Below are 16,349 nucleotides of genomic sequence, written 5' to 3'. Positions count from 1 at the left end.
CATGCAATACATCTATCTGTTATGCTTTGCCTCCATCATATCTATGTGTTTCCATTGTGTTAACTCTTGCTGACCGGTTTGGACTGATTTCCTTGAGGTCCCTCCTCACTGGTGGCTATTTCAAGTGGTATTAGAGTGAAGTTCATTCTAGAGGTTGCATGTCCTGAATCTTGTTGTAGGGTGGTAGATTGTGGATCTGACCTGCAATTGCAAAGGACTAGCATGGATCAATGGCGTGAATAGGAACTAGGAATGGTGGAGCACGTGGGAATGCAGACCCTACTGTAATGGAGATGTTGCAAGGAATAACAGCCTGGTTAGAAGTCATGGAGACATCCCAGAGAAGAGGCTGACATGTTGAGGATGTGAGAAAAGATGAAGGAGAAGAAGCCCCGATAGAACAAGTGAACCTACCGGCAGTTGGTCCAGAGGAGGAAAGGTTTTTAAGGGTTTTGAGTAGGGTGAACACTAAACCTCATTTTACCCCACCGGAATATGATGGGAAGTTAGATTCAGATGAATTGATGGATTGGATCTCAGAGGTGGAGAAGTATTTTGATTTTGAAAACACTGCAAAAGAGAGGAAGGTGAAGTATCTCTGTACCCAGTTGAAGGGTCATGCATCTCTTTGGTGGGAGCACTTGCAAGTTGATAGGCAAAGAAGAGGTAAAGAAAAGATTAAAATATGGAATAGGATGATTACTAAGTTAAAATCAAAGTTTGTCCTGACAAATTATCAAGTAGATCTGTTCTGGAAGTTGCAGAGTTTGAGATAGAAGGAATCTAGTGTGAAGGAGTACACTGAAGCATTTTACAAGTTGAACATCAGATCTCGACATGTTGATGATGAGATTGAACAAATTGCAAGATATTTGAATGGATTTTCGATGTATATACAAGATGAACTCAGTATAATCAAATTAGAGAGTTTTGAAGAGGCTTATTAGTATGCAATAAAGGCTGAAGAGAAAATGAATAAGAGGCATGCGCATATATAGAGAGGTAGAGGTGGAAGGTTTACCGGAGGAAGATTTAAAGGAGGAAGAGGATACATTGGAGGAAGATGAAAGATCGGAACAAGGACAAGGGAGTGAGCAAGGAAGGTAATTCATACTGGAAGGATGATAGAAATTTCTACCAGAGGAGAGAACTGGATGGTTACTGGAATGAGAACTTTGGAAGACAAGACAAAAGGACATTCAGAGGAACCTATTTTAAATGTGGAGGAGAAGGACACCATGCATTTGAATGTAAGAAGCCAAAGACTACTGGAAGAGTGGCAGTGGTGGAAGAGAACCCCACTGGATCAGACAATAAATCAAAAGATGGAGAACTATTGATGATGAGGAGAGCTTTGTGTCATACCGAAGAAGATAAACAACCCTTGCAGAGGAAGAACCTGTTCAAGACCAAATGTAAGGTATCCGATAATTGTTGTAAATTTGTTATTGATAGTGGTAGTTCAGATAATCTTGTTTCAGAAGAGATGGTGAATAAGTTGAAATTGGAGAGATTGAAACACCCTAAGCCTTACCAGATAGCATGGATTCAGGATGAACACAATTTGTTAGTAAGTGAACAATGTTTAGTAAAATTAAAAATTGAGAATTATCTTGATGAAGTTTTGTGTGACATTATTCCTATGGACATTTGTCATCTTTTGTTGGGAAGACCCTATTAGTTTGATAGATAGGAAATACATGATGGGAGAAAGAATACATACACTATTGTGGCCAACGGGATGAAGCAAACCCTATTGCCTTTAGAGGAACCTTTGAAGAATGAAGTCTGTACAAATACCAGAATCTATTTAGTAGATGGAAGGAATTTCATGGATGGACTGAGACATGAGAATGTGTGTTTTGCCTTAATTTATAAGAAGACTGAGAGACTAGAACCAGAAGGAGAACACCCACCAGAGATAAAAGATTTGTTGACAGAGTATGGGGACATCATTTTAGATAATTTACTTGATGGATTGCCACCTATTAGAAGTATTAGTCATTGCATGGACTTAGTTCCCGAAGCTAGTTTGCCTAACAAAGATGCACACTGATTAACACTGATAGAGAATGAAGAACTGGATAGACAAGTGCAGGAGCTATTGAAGAAAGGTTTGATAACGAAAATTTTGAGCCCTTGTGTAGTACCAACAATATTATCACCTGAGAAGAATGGAGAATGGAGGGTGTGTACCATTTCAATTGCAATAAACAAGATCACAATGAAATATCGGTTTCCCTTGCCTAGGATGGATGACATAATGGACTGATTGAGTGGAGAAAAGTACTTTACAAAGCTAGATTTGAAGAGTGGATATCATCAGATCAGGATCAAAGAAGGTGATAAATGGAAGACAACATTTAAGACAAATGAAGGATTATATGAATGGTTGGTGATGTCTTTTGGATTGATTAATGCACTGAGTACTTTCATGAGACTGGTGAAAGAGGTTTTGAAGAAATTCTTGGGTAAGTTTGTTATTGTGTACTTGGATGACATTCTGATTTTCAGTAAGACAAAAGAGGAGCTTTTGTTGTAGTTAAGACAAGTTTTGCAGAGGTTGAGAGAAGAAAAGTTACTGATCAATATCAAGAAGTACACTTTCATGAAGGATGATTTAGTCTATTTGGGCTTTGTGATATTTGAGGATGGTTTGAAGATAGACCCTGAGAAAGTGAAAGCCATTGTTGAGTGGCCTACACCAGAAATAATTGGAGAGGTAAGATCATTTCATGGATTGGATAGTCTTTACTGAAAGTTTATCAGAAATTTCAGTTCAGTTTGTAATCCTATGACTGAGACCATGAGGGGAGATAGGAAAGAATTCATGTGGACCACTAGAGCAAATAAAAGTTTTGAGTTGTTGAAATAGAAAGTGACTGAGTAGCTTGTGTTGGCTTTATCAGATTTCAATAAGGTATTTCAAGTGGATTGTGATGCAAGTGGAACAATAATAGGAACAGTTTTAAGTCAAGAGGGGAGAGCAATAACATATTTCATTGAGAAATTGAATGATGTCTAGAAGAGATATTCAGTATATGATCAGGAATTTTATGCCATAATTCAAGCCTTGAAGAAATGGAGACATTACTTGTTGCCTAAGGAGTTTGTGTGTTATACAAATCATCAAGCTTTGTAATATTTGAGCAGTCAAAGTAAGTTAAATTAGAAACATATGAGATGGGTAGAGATCTTACAGAGTTACACCTTTGTGTTGAAACATAGAAGTGGGAAATCTAACAAAGTTGTTAATGCATTGAGTAGGAGAAGGAATTTGCTAATAGAAATGAGAGAGACACTATTAGGTTTTGAAATTTGAAGACTTGGATTTTGTAGAACCTTGGAAAGCATGTAGAGAACTGGTTATGGTTGATAGAAGAAAATGGTTGGATTACTTCATTCAGGATGGGATGTTATTTAAGGGAGTTCCATTATGCATACCTAAAAGTTCCATGAGAGAGAACCTGAAAAAAGAGAAGCATAGTGGAGGTTTAGTTGGACACTTTGGAATTGATAAAACGATTGCATTGGTGAGTGAGTAGTACTTTTGGCCCCAGATTCATAAGGATCTTAAGAGATATGTGAAAAGTTGTAGAGTTTGTCAAGTTGCAAAAGGTAGTAGTCAGAATGTGGGACTGTATAAACCTTTGATAGTACCAATAAGACCTTGGGAGATTATAAGTATGAATTTTGTACTTGGCTTACCTAAGACACCGAGAGTGAATGATTTTATATTTGTGATAGTGGATAGATTTTCAAAGATGGCTCATTTCATACATTGTAAGAAGACATCAGATGCATTACATGTAGTAGACCTATTTTTCAAGGAAGTAGTAAGATTGCATGGATTTTCTAAGAGCATAGTTTTAGACAAAGACACTAAGTTTGTTGGCTATTTTTGGAGAACACTTTGGAAGAAGATGAAGATAGATTTGAAGTTCACTTCTACTTTTCATCCACAAACTGATGGATAGACAAAATTAGTTAACCGAAGTTTGGGAAACTTGTTGAGATGTTTAGTGGGAGATAAAACTGGAAGTTGGGATTTGATCCTTGCACAAGAAGAGTTTGCCTATAACAATTTAGTGAATAGAAGTACTGGAAATACAACTTTTTAGATTGTTACCGGAGTGCATCCTAAAGGAATATCGGAATTGAGAGACATTAGCAGTGAAGACCAGAAGAGTTCAGAAGTAGAAGAATTTGCAAATCACATGGCAGATGAGAAGAGGAGACATAAGGAATTTGAATTTGGCAATGAAGTGATGGTCTATTTGAGAAAAGAAAGATTCTCGGTTGGAACTTATAATAAGTTGCAGATGAAGAAGTTTGGACCCTGTAAGATCTTGAGAAAGTTTAGTTTTGGAAATGCATATGAGGTGGAGCTACCGAATAGTCTAAGTATTTCACCCAACATTGCAGATCTTCATGAGTACCATGAACCATAATTCAATGAGGATAGTATTGTAGACTTAGAGAAACAATTGCCCCGGAAGGAACCAGATCAGATTGAAGAGATTTTGGATAGTAGGATTGGGTGTAGTACTCGAAGCAGTCAGTACAAAGAATATCTTGTGAAGTAGAAGAACAAACCAATTGAAGATTCACCTTGGATTTCTCTAGAAGAGGTAGACTGCCTTGGTTTCCCTCTGACCTGAGCAAAATGAGAGGCTCACTTTTAATTAACCTTCGACATCTAATGAAGGAGCATCCCCGGTTTAGAGCAATCTTGCATCAACCAAAAACATTTTCTTTTCTATTTTGTTTTCTGTGTGTCCCAGTTTTGGCTCATTGGTTCCTGCGGAGATGGATTCTACTTGAAGACTTGATCATCTTGCTTTCTTTCTAACTGCATCTCATTTGGATCACTTTTCGACAAGATATTGCTACCAGTTTCCTTGACAGTTTCTTGTTACTGGTTGTTCCTTTGTTACTGGTTGCCTGAGACCTATTCTAGTGATCTACCAGAGCCCATTTTGAAGCTTGTAGAGCCTTAGGCGTTGATCTCGATGTTTCTTTGCATGTGGTTGACCTTCTACATTTCATCCTTTAGATTTTTTGGAGGAATCTCTTAGCGGAGGCTGACCTTATTCATTTTGCATGTTAGGTCTTGTTCTTCGGGTTTTGATCCTTTTTGGGCCGACAGGATCCTTTGGATCAATATATATATTTTTAATCATGCTTTAGAATGTAATCAATCAACTTAGAGAATTAAGAAGTATTAGATAGATAGACTATGGCTAGAAGATAGATCTTTCAATTCAAGGTCCCGGTGTGACCTATTCTACTAGGCTTGTGTGTCGGTAAGTTGTAACCCAGTTGTTACTAGTTGGATGTAATTGACTTTCATGCAATAAAACTATTTGTTATGCATTGCCTCCATCGTATCTATGTTTTTTCATTGTGTTAACTCTTGCTGACCGGTTTGGACTGATCTCTTCAAGGTCCCTCCTCACCGGTGATTGCTTCAAGTTCTCTAATCATTACCTTATCATTACCAATAAACAACATGTCGTCAACAAACAAGACAATAATTAGTAACTCATCATCAATAACCTTAATATAAGCACATTGATATTCTTTGTTTCTAACATAACCCAATTTTAATGCAAAAGCATCAAACTTCTGGTACCACATCTTGGGTGACTGTTTCAAATCATACAATGGCCATTTTAACTTGTAAACCATGTTTTCTTTTCTCAACAAAACTGTCAAGCTATCACATATAAATATCTTCTTCAAGATCCTCATGCAAGAAAGAAATTTTAATGTACATTTTCTCTATCCGAAAATCATAAGTAGTAGCAATATATAATAGGAATATGATAGAAATTATCTGAGCAACAAGAGAGAATATTTCACTAAAGTCAACTCCCTCTCTCTTGGAGTAGCCCTTGGAAATTATTCTACCCTTGTACCTCTCTAATTGACTATGTGCTCTAAATTTATTCTTAAATATCCACTTACATCCAATGGGTTTTCTTCCTTTGGGCAAACTAACAAGATCCCAGGTGTCATAACTACACAAAGTCATCATCTCTTCTTGCATGGCCTGCATCCAATATTCACTTTCCTCAAAAGAGAGTGCTTCCCTATAAGATCTAGGTTCATTGTCAGTACTTAATAAAGAAAACATTCAATGGAAATATGGTGGGTTATACCTATCAACTAGATTTTTTCATCTTGTGGACCTTCTCAAAGGTGGAGTAAGAGGTTCTTCTTCATTATTTTCAACTTCTTCTATCAAAACTGAATCTTTAGAAATTTCACTTGAACTCTCTTCTTCTTGTCCATCTCTCTATTCTTCCACATGTGCATCTTCTTGCTTAGTTTCAAAATACACTATTTTTACCTTTCCTTTGGTTCTTCACCCAAGTCTCTCTAAAATCCCTAAAAATCACATCTCTAGAAAAAACCATTTTACAAGTTAGAGGATTCCAAAGCTTATAACCTTTTATGTTCTCACCATATCCTGCAAAGATGCAATTCAGAGATTTTATATCCAATTTATATTACTTATCTTGAGGAACATGAACAAAAGCCTCACAACCAAAGACCCTTAAATGTGAAATTGAAAGTTTTTTACCCAACCACATTTCATAAGGTGTTTTATCATCAAGAGCTTTACAAGGATATTTATTAATCAAATAAAAATAAGTACCAACAGATTTTGTGCAATAGAATTTATCTATCTTAGCACTACTTAACATGCTCTTGGCTCTTTCCATCAATATATGGTTAATTTTTTTCTCCTACTTCATTTTGTTGGGGAGTGAAAGGTGTAGTCTTTTGCCTAACAATTCCTGCATGTTTTCAAAACTCATCAAATTCCTTAGAGAAATATTCACCCCCATATCTTATAGTCTAATTAATTTTCAACCAATGCCTTAAATTCATTAAACTTAGTGAAAAATTTAGATTTTGAATGCATAAATTAAATCCAAAAGTATCTTGAGATATCATCAATGAAGGAAACATAATGCAAAGATATATTCAAAGAGTCAACATCTAGTGGACCACATACATCTTAATGAATAATCTCTAAAAGTATCTTAGCTTTATTAACTCATTTAAAAAATGAAGATCTATTTTGTTTAATAAACACATAGTGCTCACGAAACTCACTCTCACTAATAGAATAATTAGAAATCCACTCAACTAGTTTCAAATATAGAATTGTCTTAAGACCTTTTCCACAAATGTGACCCAATCCATGGTGCCACAACATACAAGCAATTTTAGTCCTAGTCACAAAAGTTGAATTACAAAGAATAGAAGCATGTAGATTACATAAATTTCTTGTCTGAGATCCTTTAGCGATTACCAAACATCCCCTTACCAACTAGAACTAGACTTATCAAATCTCACATGCATTCCAATATCCTTTAACTATGAAACCAAAAGTAAACTTCTTGCAAGATCTAGAATATGTAAAACATGATCAACAAAAATAATCCTCCCATCATTGAAACACAACTTTACCTTTCCTTTGACAACAATGTTCATTAAGGTGCTATTAGTAAGAAAAAATTCTCCTCCATCATATTCTTTATATTCATAAAACCACTCCTTGTGAGGAGTCATATGGTAGGAAGCACCTAAATCAACAAGCCAAACATCATTACTAATAGATTTAGTTGAAATAAATAAAGTATAAGAATCATCGCCATCTGAGGACTTATCCATGGATGTATTAGTGCCCTCTTTCTTGTTTCTACACTCCTTCACATGCCCTCTTTTACCATAATTCCAAATTTTCACTTTTCTCTTTACAAGGGTCCTAGAACGTCCTTTTAACATATCCATCTTTTTATCCCCTTAAGGCCATTTTTCCTTAGTGTTATGCCCTACATATCTACCCCCATCATTTTCTTTGGCATGAAAATGCGGGTCCCCCTTTTCCAGTCTTTTGTTTTCTTTCTTTTTGCCTTCTATTGTGTTTTTGCTTTGGACACCTCGGAACTCCAAAGTTCCAAGTTGCCCTTTTGTTTGTTTTTGTCTCAGCTTTGGAACCTCAAAACTCCGTAGTTCCAAAGCATGCTTTGTGCCTTGGTTTTTCTATTGAGATTGGAATTCCAGAACTCTGGGATCCCAAAGTCTCATTTTCATTGTTTGGGTCAAGATCCCGAAACTCCGAAATCTTGAAATCCTGAACTTGTTTTTTGTGTCATCTCGGAACCTCGGAACCCCAGAGTCCTGAGGTGTCTTTTTGTGTGTGTCACAGGGCCTCAGAACCTCGAATTTCTAAGCTTCCCTTTGTTTTATCTCGGCATTCCAGAACCTCGGATCCCTGAGGTCATGTTTAGTGAGGTAGTATGGTTGCCAAAGAAAGGGGTATAAATAGTGCAAGATGGGTGATTTTCATTCATTTGTGCATTCCTCCGCTATGAAATTCGAGTTCTCCCTCCACACATTCCACTTCCTTGCTCATTCATGTTTTCCACTTCACTGCCTTGCTAGGTCAGTTGGTTTGTTTTTATTTTCTCATTTTTCATGTCATTTTCGCTATGGTTAGGTTAATTTTTCACGCTTTCAATAAATTGACCAATTCGATTTTCTTTTACGTAAAACCCTAGTTTTGGAAGCTCAAGATTTCTAAACCTCCAAATCCCAAAGTGCCTAGGTTTTATCCAACTCAACAACTCAGAACCCTAGAGTTTTGAAGTGCTCATTTGATAGATTTTACCCATCTCGGAAACCCCAAAATCCCGGAGTTCTGAAGTCCCTTCCTAGAGAAGTTTACCTATTTTGGGATCCCGAAATCTCGAAGTCTTTTTTGAAATTGTCTTACCTACCTCAGAATCTTGGAACTTCAGAGTTTCAAAATCTTCCTTTTTAGGTCCTTTGCCAAACCCAGAACCTCGGAACCCCAAAGTTCCAGAGTTAATTGATTTTCCCTTTCTTTAAGTCAGGATCCTCAAACCCCGAAATCCCAAAATTAGCTATTTTAAAGGATTTTATGTCCTAGAACCATGAAGTTCTGAAATATGTGATGATTTGATAATATGAAGTAATAGCTAATTATTGATCTTTTCTTTCAGGATAAAGCAAATTGATGGACCCATCCCCAAGCAAGAAGAGGACAAAGGAGGAAGTGAAGCTAAAAAAAAGCCTATCACAATGAAATATCACTACCAAGGGCAGCCTCTGGCTTCAAAGTTGTAGGATGAAGTTCAGTGGGTGACTGATACTAAAATCAGACACATAGAGATCAAAGACATCAAAACTCAACTAGAAGCCGAACCTCATACCCTAGAAGCCCCATATAGGAGAATTAAGAGATTGGGCTTGGTAGAGGCAACTATCTTTCCACAAGTTATGCAATCACTCGAACTCATAATCACTATTGCTAAATATTACCAGTAGGAGACAAGGCAATGTGTTGATGTAGACGGGAATGTGATTGTAGACCTTTCACCTGATATGATAGGAATGACCTTTGGAATACAAGTGAGAGAAAAGGTATTGGTAACAATGGAAGAGTAGTCGAGTTCCATATTTGTTAAGAATGCTTCTAATAATAAAAGACACATCAATGAAGCATGGTTAGAAGAGCCAAGGAAAATAGGTCTTAAGGCTATAGACATACTAAGAACAAATTTTCAAGAGCCTCAAAGAGACCTTATTGTTGATGATATAACGTCGGTAGAAATCCTACAGGCTAACTTAGCAAGATCAAATGTGTGAATGGCCTATTGGCCTTACACATTTGATGAATCTATCAACTTATATTAATCCTTTAATATCTTTATTAAGTCATATATGCATTATCAGGTTTAATGATTAAACATACATTATCGAGTTTGACTTATCAAATTTGTTTCAAAGGGGCCAACTTTTGGTTAAAGTCTGCCACCCCTCATTTGAAGGCATACGATGCTTCATGAAGGTCATGCCTCCTTGATGAGAGCCGAATCTTGCATATCTCCTTTTGACGGATATATATGGACGTGGTCTTCCTTCTTTGGAACAGAAATCAAACAACAAGTTTGATCATAATTAGGCAGATCAAATTCTTGTACAAGCAGATCAATTGATGGTGAGAAATTTATGTAACATGCTCGGGGGCGACGATAAGAGCTTATTGTCTATGGTTGGGAAGGAAACATTTCTAATGTTTGCCTATGGTTAATGAGCACTACCTTAAAATCAACCTGGTATCAGAGTGGGTTTCTTCTATAGAGCCTAACCACTTGAAGGTAGATCATGTGCTCTCAAAGGAAATTCAATGAGAAAAAATTGCAGATTTAAGATCTCTTCTAGATAGAAAGGCGACTACACAGGATAATGCAACGATTACACTAGCTGACCTCCACCCTTCATAGTGGCGTTGGTCAGGCATCTAAACAAATCAAGTGGCAATCAAGGGATTGAGTCTCCCCAGGCCTTGAGAACAAGTATGATGGCCCAAAATCCTTTGCGTTTGAAGTTCCGTGGGGAAATGCAGACAACAACCTGTGTAAAAAGTTACCTACTGCCCAGTCACAAGATTTCGCCCAAGATTTGAAAGCTCGGCATCATCAGCATCAAAAGATGTCGGCTTGTGACTCGAACTTGAGCTGATGTGGCTAGAGAGGTTTCTGTGCTCAATACAAATTTTATGAAGAATAATAAAGGGCTAGAGACGAAGCCCGCAACCCTATGGAATCGATACTTGGATAGGCTTTATCAACACAAGGAGCTCAGATTGTATATCAATGTCAGCCGAATTAGGTTTATGAATGAATTAGTAGAGGTGATGGAACCCATGTTTCAAAGCACTTTTAAGGCCTTGGAAGAGCTTGAGGCTGGTTCGATTGCCAATCCAAATAAGGGCCACATGGTCAGGCATTATTGGCTCAGTAATTCTAGTATTGCTCCCAATCCTAATTCGCGGCAACAGATTGATAGAACGCTTGACGTTATCTACAAGTTTGCCGATGATATAATCACCGTCAAGGATGACCTCTCTACTCAGAGCATTGCCTGATTCTTGTTTCCAGCTTCCCAGTGTGAATTCACTTTGAATTTGGTTTTGCAAGAGTTACAAAAGGATCCGTGGGCGATGCAGATGGATGCAAGAGATGCATGTTGCACTAGCATTGCTCTCAGCATGGCCACATGGCTGGTTGGGGCTTGTGTGCCTAGCACTACTGGCACAATTATGTTTTTCATTGGTGGTCCCTCTACCCAAAATTTAGGCACTAACAAATCTCTATTCAAGGAAGGAAGATTGCTTGCATTTCTTCATAGAGGAAGAATCAACATTCAGAGGGAGTTTGGAATATCGGCAGAAGTAACCTTGGATGGAGAGGTCAAACGGTTGATATTTGCTTTAGAGGGAGCCTAAAATTTTAGCTTCAGAGGGAGCCTGACATTTCAGCTTTAGAGGGAGCCATGTCATCATGAAGATTTGGTTAATGCATTTTTCTCTGCGATGGAGAAATTTAAGGTGAAAGCCCTTGTTAATGAGTTCTTCTCTGAGAGAGAGAAGTTTGAGGTGGAATCCCTTGTTAATGAGTTCTTCTTTGTGAGAGAAAAGTTCAAGGTGCAATCCCTTGTTAATGAGTTCTTCTCCAAGAGAGAGAAGTTCAAGGTGAAATCCCTTGTTAATGAGTTCTTCTCTGTGAGGAGAAGTTGGAGGTGCAATCCCTTGTTAATGCATTCTTCTTTGGGAGAAGTTTGAGGTGAAATCCCTCATTCCACCCTCTATGAGTAGGTATGGTGGATCCACCCTTTGCGAGTAGGCATGGTGGAGATGCATTCTTCTCTGTGAGAGAAGTTTGAGGTTTCAGCCCTTGTTATGCATTCTTCTTTGTGAGAGAAGTTTGAGGTATCATCCCTTGTTATGCATTCTTCTCTGTGAGAGAAGTTTGAGGTATCAGCCCTTGTTGTGCATTCTTCTCTATGAGAGAAGTTTGAGGTTCCAACCCTTTTTCCACCCTCTGTGCGTAGGTATGGTGGATGTCATTTGAGAGACTCCATGACTTAGCATTGGTGTGTGTTCACCCTCTGGGAGTAGCCATTGTGGTCAAACATCACGATGAGGTGATATGCTATCACAATGAGGTGATAAGCTTCTTTCATTCACATGAGTGTAGTCATTATATTAGTCATCACGATGAGGTAATGTGACTTGTAGAGATTAAGAAGGATTCCTCCCTAGCTAAGAGGGAGTGTTGATGATATAGCATCGGTAGAAATCCTACAGGCCAACTTAGCAAGATCAAATGTGTGAATGGCCTATTGGCCTTACACATTTGATGAATCTATCAACTTATATTAATTCTTTAATATATTTATTAAGTCATATATACATTATTAGGTTTAATGATTAAACATACATTATCGAGTTTGACTTATCGGATTTATTTCAAAGGGGCTAACTTTTGGTTAAAGTTTGCCACCACTCATTTGAAGGCATGCGATGCTTCACAAAGGTTGTGCCTCCTTGATGAGAGCCGACTCTTGGATATCTCCTTTTGATGGATATATATGGACATGGTCTTCCCTCTTTGGAACAAAGATCAAATAGCAAGCTCAATCATAATCATGCAGATCAAATTCATGTACAAGAAGATCAATTGATGGTGAGAAATTTATGTAACGTGCTTGGGGGTGACGATAAGAGCTTATCATCTATGGTCAGGAAGGCAATAGATCTGATGTTTTCTTGTGGTCAAAGAGCACTACCTTAAAATCAACACTTATTATTATGTTGAGTAGAGACTTTGGAAAGACAAATTGTAGACACTTCCACACATCGATGTTCCATTATATGACCACAATTTTGATTGGTAAAGAATATTTTGACTGGCCATAAATCATTTCAGACAATATTCATAGTCAGATGATTACATTCCTCCAAAAAAAGAATTCTTCATGACTTCTTACATCATATGGGTAGTGGCTCATGCTGGTAAGTTCCCAAGATTGAAGATTGAAGGAAAATTGGGAGAGGAACCTAGGTAGAGAAGAGTGTGGGAATATTACACCCAATTGCCTATCTCTCAGGCCAAGCTACATTTCAAGAGATTAAATGATGCATTTATTTATGTTGTAATAATAAAACTGATAGGGTATGTAGGATACAAACTAACCCCATAAGAAATGCAAATGATTAAGGAATGGGGGTGCTGGTTCTTACAAAACCAATGATCAACATATCTACTGGTTAGCAAATTAATAGGGAAACCTCTTCTTTTACCAAGATTTTGCAGCAATAGAATAATTATTTGGAATATGCTATGCAATTGATGGGCCTAGAGGCCTTATTGATACTAAAACATAAGGCTGGAATTACTTGTGTTGTTTCTCTAGAACATTATGCATGTCCTAATATACAGGCTGCCAAGGCGACAGAGAAAAAACTTCAAGATTTGAACTTAAAGGAGTTTAATTATTCAAGGGATCAATATGACCCATATGGTAAGCTAAAATAAATGATGCCTATTTCTTACAAGGGTCACAAGCCAACTTTAGAGGATTTTTGGGCCAATTTGTAGGACAGCTTTGAGGCAAGGGAGAGAGGATATTATAGGTTGACAATGCCACCGATTAGAAATTTTGAAATTAAAACAAATATCCCAAAGGAGTTAATGGATGATGGTGAGATTCTTGATCCTATATTCAAAGAAAAGAGAATTTAAAATACCCCTTACTCCTATTAGATTGTCCAACCAAGAAGAGCTAGATATTGATACTATTACTACAAAGGTTCTGGAGAAGTCAAGGCAATGACTAAGCTTAAGGATCTGACCAAGTACTGTCGAGGAGAAGAAAAAAAGGAAAAGATACTGATAAACCCCAAGCCAAAGTCCACAAAGAATATGTAAGAAGAATGAGGTCAGAGTTGAGGAAGAATACTCCCACTGATCCTGAGGAGGAAACAATACCAATAGATAATCTAGAGCTTAAGAGGCAGTTGGACACCAAAATGAAAGTCTCAATTCTTGAAAACTGATTTCAACCATGGGATTACTATAGGATTACAAGCTATCCCACATTCCTCCATAACTCCCATTGTTCCTAATATAGGTATTTCTCCAGGAGAGGGTGCCTCTCAAAAATGAGACTATCGTGACACAACCTCCTCCTTCTCCTTCAACACAAAAAGCTACACCTTCACCAGTGCCAATTTGAGAACAAGTCATCATCCATAACATTGAGATAAATTCTTATTAAGATGATTAAACAATTGTAGTTCTAGAAAAGAAGAGGAAAGTTGAAAAGAGACAACCATAGGAGGAACCTGTTATAAATCAACATGAGAAGCAGCTCGAGAACACAAAAGAACCAGCAGTATAGGTGAAACCAATGGAAATTCATGTACAGGTTATGGAAGAAGAAGTGCATGATGTGGAACATATTGAACATGATGAGAAAGATGAAAGGATGGTCCTTACTCTTGAGGAGCAAGAGATATTACTTCAATAGTTGGGAGGAGATAGGAAAAGATAGGTAGAAGAAACATAAAAGTTATTTAAAGAGGAAGTTTCTGAGAAGTTGGAAGAGATAGCAAGACAACAACAACCCAATCCAGATCAGGTCCTTCAAGCTAATCTTTCTCAGCAAGTTTCTCAATTCCAACAAAGGCCACCGACTCCTCCAGATCAGTAGGATAAGCATGAAGATGTTAGATAGTTCAAATAACTAGAAGACAACTAAGAGGGGGTGAATCTGTTGTCACAGATTACAGGAACCATTAGCCATTTAAAATTTAATACCAGAACCCAAAACATTAATACTAGAATAGTAGTTAAACCAATTGAGCATAAACAATAATCACAGAATAAAATTCATCCACATAACACCAAGATTTGTACGTGGAAAACCCGATAAAGGGAAAAACCATGGTGGGAAGCCTACCCACAATCAGATAATACTTCTGCAGTAAGTATGTGATTTACAATTGAGGGGCCTCCACTTGTAGGAAGGCCAATAGTCTAGAGCGCACTGCTCATCATAAAAGGGGCCTCACTGACTACATATAAATCTAGACTACGATCCGGAGAAGTGTTGAACTGTAAAAGATAGCATCTCCTATTCCTGAGTACAATTTCGGTTAAGCTCAATACCGAACGACTAAATCCTCTTAAATAAACCCAATTTGATCTCCAATGATCAACCAACTCCTCTACCTAAATGATATTATATTATTCGCACATTTCATTCCTTGACCATGACCTCTAATATTAAGCATGATGATCTACAATTAGATCTTACATCTATTTATACAAAACCCTTGACCATAAACAATCACGTTGGCCACCAGACAATAAACCAATTACATAATTACAAACCATGTCGGCCTTAGACCAAACAAATAATATCAACACATAAGACATCCCAGAAATACATCAATAGGTCCTATCCACACGTTACATTAAAGCCGATCCATAACCTAGATCAATCGGGACCAACTATAGGTCCACACACTTCAGCAATGATCTCCATCCACCAAGTCTTGAACATGATCACCAACAACATCCTGAAACTCCATCAGAAGTTGCACCTATACCACTTATGCAATTCATCAAAGATCTCCATCAAAAGATCTGCTGGTGAAACCATCACCGGAACCAGAAATCAATCTTCTAAGCAAGCAGGATAGCATCTGATCTCTAGACCAAAACCCATTGACCAAATATGAGTATAAGTATTATCAACGGGATGATTTCATCATTAGACTATACCAAAGCCTACCGGATCATGCCAGATCCAAGTTAACCAAAAACCACTTAACCTACTGGGACCAGAAGGGTGCCGATAAAGCATCCAACTAGTTAGTGTTGGCATCAATGATAGAACATCAATGTAACACATAATCAATTCCACCAAATGGCCAACAATCTCCCCCTTTGGAATTGATGGCAACACTAGATGTGAAAAACATCTAAGTACCAAGAAATGCCAAACAAGTCTCCCCCAATGGAAGACAAACAACAATCTCCCCCTATAAATAATATCTCTATAAAGCTCTGAATTCCTTTTCCTTACAATATCTCTCCCCCTTTCTTTTTCTTTTTCTCTTTTTTTCTTTTTCACATCAATATCACTCCCCCTTTGACATCAATGCTAGAAATCTGATAGAAATATCAAAGCAAAAACATAAGCCTCTGAATCACAAAGCTGACTACTCCCCTTGAGCAGTAGCATCACACATCAGTGCCAAAATGAATAATATTTTTGATAGTGCATGCTAGGCTGATGCCAAATCACATCAATCAAGTCTCTACTGGAGGGGCACAAACTCCCAATCTGTCTCTTGGGTACTCAAATGATTCCTTGGACAAAGGTTTAGTAAAAATATTTGCAATCTATACTTTAGTGTTCACATAAACCAATCTAACTTCATTTGCTTCCAC

This window comes from Cryptomeria japonica, chromosome 5 (genome assembly GCF_030272615.1).
Source record: "Cryptomeria japonica chromosome 5, Sugi_1.0, whole genome shotgun sequence".
In the NCBI taxonomy this organism is placed as follows: domain Eukaryota; kingdom Viridiplantae; phylum Streptophyta; class Pinopsida; order Cupressales; family Cupressaceae; genus Cryptomeria; species Cryptomeria japonica.
Note: the sequence above shows the minus strand (reverse complement) of the source record.